This window comes from Triticum urartu, chromosome 4A (genome assembly GCF_056163025.1).
Source record: "Triticum urartu cultivar PI428250 chromosome 4A, HENAU_Tu73, whole genome shotgun sequence".
NCBI classification, from domain to species: Eukaryota; Viridiplantae; Streptophyta; class Magnoliopsida; order Poales; family Poaceae; genus Triticum; species Triticum urartu.
In genome coordinates, this window is record NC_141876.1 from 448,206,662 (window position 1) to 448,214,099 (window position 7,438).

Consider the following 7,438-nt stretch of genomic DNA (forward strand, 5'->3'; position numbering starts at 1 on the left):
CTCCACTCCCTTATATATGGGGGAGGGGGCACGCCATAGACACACAAGTTGACAATTATCTTAGCTGTGTGCGATGCCGCCCCTCCACCATAGTCCACCTCGGTCATATCATAGCGGTGCTTAGGCGAAGCCCTGTTCCGGTAGCTTCATCATCACCATCATCACGTCGTCGTGCTGACAAAACTCTCCTTCGACACTCAGCTAGATCTAGAGTTCGTGGGACGTCACCGAGCTGAACGTGTGCTGATCGTGGAGGTTCCATACCTTCGGTGCTAGGATCGGTCGGATCGTGAAGACGTTCGACTACATCAACCGCGTTGTCATAATGCTTCCGCTTATGGTCTACAAGGGTACATGGACAACACTCTTCCCCTCTCGTTGATATGCATCACCATGATAGATCTTGCGTGTGCGTAGGAAAATTTTAAAATTACTACGTTCCCCAACAGTGGCATCCGAGCCAGGTCTATGCGTAGATGTTATATGCACGAGTAGAACACGAAGTGTTGTGGGCATGGGTATATACATATTGCTTGTCGTCACTAGTTGATTCTTGATTCAGTGGTATGGTTGGATGAAGCGGCCTAGACTGACATTACGCGTACACTTACGCGAGACTGGTTCTAGCAACGTGCTTCGCACACAGGCGGCTAGTGGGTGTCTGTTTCTCCAGCTTTAGTTGAATCGGATTCAATGAACATGGTTCTTTCTAAAGATCAAAAAGCAATCACTATACCGCGTTGAGGTTTTTTGATGCGTAGATAAGAACGGTTCTTGTTCAGCCCATAGCAGCCACATAAAACTTGCAACAACAAAGTAGAGGACGTCTAACTTGTTTTTGCAGGGCATGTTGTGATGTGATATGGTCAGGACATGATGCTTAATTTTATTGTATGAGATGATCATGTTTTATAACGGAGTTATCGGCAACTGGCAGGAGCCATATGGTTGTCTCTTTATTGTATGAAATGCAATCGCCATGTAATTTCTTTACTTTATCACTAAGCGGTAGCGATAGTCGTAGAAGCAATAGTTGGCGAGACGACAACGATGCTTCGATGGAGATCAAGGTGTCAAGCCGGTGACGATGGTGGTCATGACAGTGCTTTGGAGATGGAGATCAAAGGCACAAGATGATGATGGCCATATCATATCACTTACATTGATTGCATGTGATGTTTATCCTTTATACATCTTATTTTTCTTAGTTCGGCGGTAGCATTATAAGATGATCTCTCACTAAATTTCAAGGTATAAGTGTTCTCGTTGAGTATGGACCGTTGCTACTGTTCGTCGTGCTGAGACACCACGTGATGATCGGGTGTGATAAGCTCTACGTTCACATACAACGGGTGCAAGCCAGTTTTGCACACGCGGAATACTCGAGTTAAACTTGACCAGCCTAGCATATGTAGATATGGCCTCGGAACACTGAGACTAAAAGGTCGAGCGTGAATCATATAGTAGATATGATGAACATAGCGATGTTCACCATTGAAAACTACTCCATCTCACGTGATGATCGGACATGGTTTAGTTGATATGGATCACGTGATCACTTAGATGATTAGAGGGATGTCTATCTAGGTGGGAGTTCTTAAGTAATTTGATTAATTGAACTTTAATTTATCATGAACTTAGTACCTGATAGTATTTTGCATGTCTATATTGTTGTAGATAGATGGCCCGTGTTGTTGTTCTGCTGAATTTTAATGCGTTCCTACGGAAAGCTAAGTTGAAAGATGATGGTAGCAACTTCACGGACTGGGTCCGTAACTTGAGGATTATCCTCATTGCTGCACAGAAGAATTTTGTCATGGAAGCACCGCTAGGTGACGAACCCGCTGCAGGAGCAACGCCAGATGTTATGAACACCTGGCAGAGCAAAGCTGATGACTACTCGATAGTTTAGTGTGCCATGCTTTACGGCTTAGAACTGGGACTTCAACGATGTTTTGAACGTCATGGAGCATATGATATGTTCCAGGAGTTGAAGTTAATATTTCAAGAAAATGCCCGGATTGAGAGATATGAAGTCTCCAATAAGTTCTTCAGCTGCAAAATGCAGGAGAATAGTTCTGTCAGTGAACATATACTTAGAATGTCTGGGTACCACAACCACTTGACTCAGCTGGGAGTTAATCTTCCTGATGATAGTCTCATTGACAGAGTTCTTCAATCACTACCACCAAACTACAAGAGCTTTGTGATGAACTATAATATGCAAGGGATGGATATGACGATTCCCGAGCTTTTCGCAATGCTAAAGGTTGCGGAGGTAGAAATCAAGAAGGAGCCTCAAGTGTTGATGGTCAACAAGACCACCAGTTTCAAGAAAAGGGGTAAAAGGGAAGAAGGGGAACTTCAAGAAGAACAGCAAGCAAGTTGCTGCTCAAGTGAAGAAGCCAAAGTCTGGACCTAAGCCTGAGACGGAGTACTTCTACTGCAAAGGGACTGGTCACTGGAAGCGGAACTCCCCAAGTATTTGGCGGAGAAGAAGGATGGCAAAGTGAAAGGTATATTTTATATACATGTTATTGATGTGTACCTTACTAATGCTCGCAGTAGCTCCAGGGTATTTGATACTGGTTCTGTTGCTAATATTTGCAACTCGAAACAGGGGCTACGGATTAAGTGAAGATTGGCTAAGGACGAGGTGATGACGCGTGTGGGAAATGGTTCCAAAGTCGATGTGATCGCCATCGGCACGCTACCTCTACATCTACCTTCGGGATTAGTTTTAGACCTAAATAATTGTTATTTTGTGCCAGCGTTGAGCATGAACATTATATCTGGATCTTGTTTGATGCGAGATGGTTATTCATTTAAATCAGAGAATAATGGTTGTTCTATTTATATGAATAATATCTTTTATGGTCATGCACCCTTGATGAGTGGTCTGTTTTTACTAAATCTTGATAGTAGTGATACACATATTCATAGTATTGAAGCCAAAAGATATAACTTTAATAATGATAGTGCAACTTATTTGTGGCACTACCGTTTAGGTCATAATGGTGTAAAGCGCATGAAGAAACTCCATGCTGATGGGCTTTTGGAATCACTTGATTATGAATCACTTGATGCTTGCGAACCATGCCTCATGGGCAAGATGACTAAGACTCTGTTCTCTGGAACAATGGAGCGAGCAACAGACTTATTGGAAATAATACATACTGATGTATGCGGTCCAATGAGTTTTGATGCTCGAGGCGGGTATCGTTATTTTCTTACCTTCATAGATGATTTGAGCATATATGTGTATATCTTGATGAAACATAAGTCTGAAACATTTGAAAATTTCAAAGAATTTCAGAGTGAAGTGGAAAATCACTGTAGCAAGAAAATTAAGTTTCTACGGTCTGATCGTGGAGGTGAATATTTGAGTTATGAGTTTGGTCTTCATTTGAAATAATGCGGAATAGTTTCGCAACTCACGACACCTGGAACACCACAACGTAATGGTGTGTCCGAACGTTGTAACCGCACTTTTTCGATATGGTGCAATCTATGATGTCTCTCACTGATTTACCGCTATTGTTTTGGGGTTATGCTTTAGAGACAGCTGCATTCATGTTAAATAGGGCACCATCAAAATCTGTTAAGATGACACCTTATGAACTGTGGTTTGGCAAGAAACCCAAGATGTTGTTTCTTAAAGTTTGGGGCTGCGAAGCTTATGTGAAAAAGCTTCAACCTAATAAGCTCGAACCCAAATCGGAGAAATGTGTCTTCATAGGATACCCAAAGTAGACTGTTTGGTACACCTTCTATCACAGATCCGAAGGCAAGATATTCGTTGCTAAGAATGGATCCTTTCTAGAGAAGGAGTTTCTCTCAAAAGAAGTGAGTGGAAGGAAATTAGAACTTGATGAGGTCATTGTACCTGCTCCCTTATTGGAAAGTACTTCATCACTGAAATCAGTTCCAATGATTCCTACACTAGTAAGTGAGGAAGCTAATGATGATGATCATGAAACTTCTGATCAAGTTACTACCGAACCTCGTAGGTCAACCAGAGTAAGATCCGCACCAGAGTGGTATGGTAATCCTGTTCTGGAGGTCATGTTACATGACCATGACGAACCTACGAACTATGAGGAAGTGATGATGAGCCCAGATTCCGCAAAATGGCTTGAGGCCATGAAATATGAGATGGGATCCATGAATTAGAACAAAGTGTGGACTTTGGTTGACTTTCCCGATGATCGGCACGCCATAGAGAATAAATGGATCTTCAGGAAGAAGACTGACGCTGATGGTAATGTTACTGTCTATAAAGCTCGACTTGTTGCAAAAGGTTTTCGATAAAGTTCAAGGAGTTGACTACGATCAGACTTTCTCACCCGTAGCATTTCTTAAGTCCGTCCGAATTTAGCAATTCTCGCATTTTATGATTATGAAATTTGGCAAATGGATATCAAAACTGCATTCCTTAATGGATATCTTAAAGAAGAGTTGTATATGATGCAACCAGAAGGTTTTGTCTTTCCAAAAGGTGCTAACAAAGTGTGCAAGCTCTAGTGATCCATTTATGGACTGGTGCAAGCCTCTCGGAGTTGGAATATACGCTTTGATAGTGTGATCAAAGCATATGGTTTTATACAGACTTTTGGAGAAGCCTATATTTACAAGAAAATGAGTGGGAGCTCTGTAGCACTTCTAATATTATATGTGGATGACATATTGCTGGTCAAAAATGATACTGAATTTCTGAATAGCATAAAAGGATACTTGAATAAGAATTTTTTAATGAAAGACCTCGGTGAAGCTGCTTATATATTGGGCATAAAAATCTATAGAGATAGATCAAGATGCTTAATTGGACTTTCATAAAGCACATACCTTGATAAAGTTTTGAAGAATTTCAAAATGGATGAAGCAAAGAAAGGGTTCTTGCCTATGTTACAAGGTGTGAAGTTGAGTCAGACTCAATGTCCGACCACTGCAGAAGATATAGGGAAAATGAAAGTCATTCCCTATGCTTCAACCATAGGTTCTATCATGTATGCAATGCTATGTACTAGACCTGATGTGTGCCTTGCTATTAGTTTAACATGGAGGTACCAAAGTAATCCAGGAGTGGATCACTAGACAGCGGTCAAGAACATCCTAAAATACCTAAAAAGGATTAAGGATATGTTTCTCATTTATGGAGGTGACAAAGAGCTAGTCGTGAACGGTTACGTCGATGCAAGCTTTGACACTCGTCTAGATGACTCTAATTCACAAACCGGATACGTATTTTTATTAAATGGTGGAGCTATCAGTTGGTGCAGTTCCAAGCAGAGCGTCGTTGCGGGATCAACATGTGAAGCCGAGTACATAGCTTCTTTGGAAGCAGCAAATGAAGGAGTCTGGATGAAGGAGTTCATATGTGATCTAGGTGTCATACCTAGTGCATCGGGTCCAATGAAAATCTTTTGTGACACTACTGGTGCAATTGCCTTGGCAAAGGAATCCAGATTTCACAAGAGAACCAAGCACATCAAGAGACGCTTCAATTCCATCCGCGATCAAGTCAAGGAGGGAGACATGGAGATTTGCAAGATACATACGGATCTGAATGTTGCAGACCCGTTGACTAAGCCTCTCTCACGAGGAAAACATGATCAGCACCAAGACTCGCTGGATGTTAGAATCATTATAATGTAATCTAGATTATTGAATCTAGTGCAAGTGGGAGACTGAAGGAAATATGCCCTAGAGGCAATAATAAAGTTGTTATTTACATTTTGTTATACAATGATAAATGTTTATTATTAATCCTAGAATTGTATTAACCAAAAACTTAGTACATGTGTGAATACATAGACAAACAGAGTGTCACTAGTATGCCTCTACTTGACTAGCTCGTTGATCAAAGATGGTTACGTTTCCTAGCCATGGACAAAGAGTTGTCATTTGATGAACGGGATCACAGCATTAGAGAATGATGTGATTGACCTGACCCATCTGTTAGCTTAGCACGATGATCCTTTAGTTTACTGATATTGCTTTCTCCATAACTTATACATGTTCCTATGACTATGAGATTATGCAACTCCCGAATACCAGAGAAACACTTAGTGTCCTATCAAACATCACAATGTAACTGGCTGACTATAAAGATGCTCCACAGGTGTCTCCGATGGTGTTTGTTGAGTTGTCATAGATCGAGATTAGGATTTGTCACTCCGATTGTCGGAGAGGTATCTCTGGGCCCTCTCGGTAATGCACATGACTATAAGCCTTGCAAGTAATGTGACTAATGAATTAGTTATGGAATGTAGCATTACGGAACGAGTAAAGAGACTTGCCAGTAACGAGATTGAACTAGGTATGATGATACCGACGATCGATCTCGGGCAAGTAACATACAGATGACAAAGGGAACAACGTATGTTGTTATGCGGTTTGACCGATAAAGATCTTCGTATAATATGTAGGAACCAATATGAGCATCCAGGTTACGCTATTGGTTATTGATTGGAGATGAGTCTCGGTCATGTCTACATAGTTCTCGAACCCGTAGAGTCCGCACGCTTAACGTTCGATGACGATCGACATTATGAGTTTATGTGTTTTGATGTACCGAAGGTAGTTCGGAGTCCCGGATGTGATCAAGGGCATGACCAGGAGTCTCGAAATGGTTGATACATAAAGATCGATATATTGGAAGCCTATGTTTGGACATCGGAATGGTTCCGGATGAAATCGGGAATATACCGGAGTACTGGGAGGTTACCGGAACCCCCCAGGAAGTATATGGGCCTTATTTGGCCATAGTGGGAGAGAGGAGAAGGGAGCCTAGGAGGGGGCGCTGTTGGGATCTATGGTAGGGTGCGTCGACTGCAAATTAAAATTTTCTACGCGTAGAACAACCAAGAACATGCTACGGGAGATGGATCACAGTTCGTTACCACTAGACGCGCAGTGTCGTGCAGCGGAAGAAGAGTTGGGGCAGCGCGTCCGCGTGGATCGTCTCCTCCTCGTTCGACCTCCCTTGTACAACCGGTGGTCGGTTCCCACGTACAGGTTCGCCGGAGCGGCACAAGTGCACCGCCTCTAACGGTATCCGCGCGTGCAGGAGGAACGTCGTGCGACGGACTGCTAGGTCCGATCACACAACCGGCGGCGAGTGGAGGTGTCTATTCGCAACACATGCAAACCTTAGTGACAGCACCGAAGCGGTCAGCCCGTGAGTGTGCCGCACCTCCACTATATATATATATAAACACTATTCTGATCATGGGATCAGAATAATATTCTGATCACAACCTGAACTGCCTGAGTAACGCGCCTGAACTTCTCTCTGTACGTACCCGACCTTCGGGCTATCTTCGCAACCGTGCCTTCTACCGCGAGTTTTTTTGGTTAGTCGTGTTCCATGTGATGTAAGTGTAATCTTCAAACGATTTTTAGCAACTAAATACTCGTTTTAGATAGGAATCTCGCT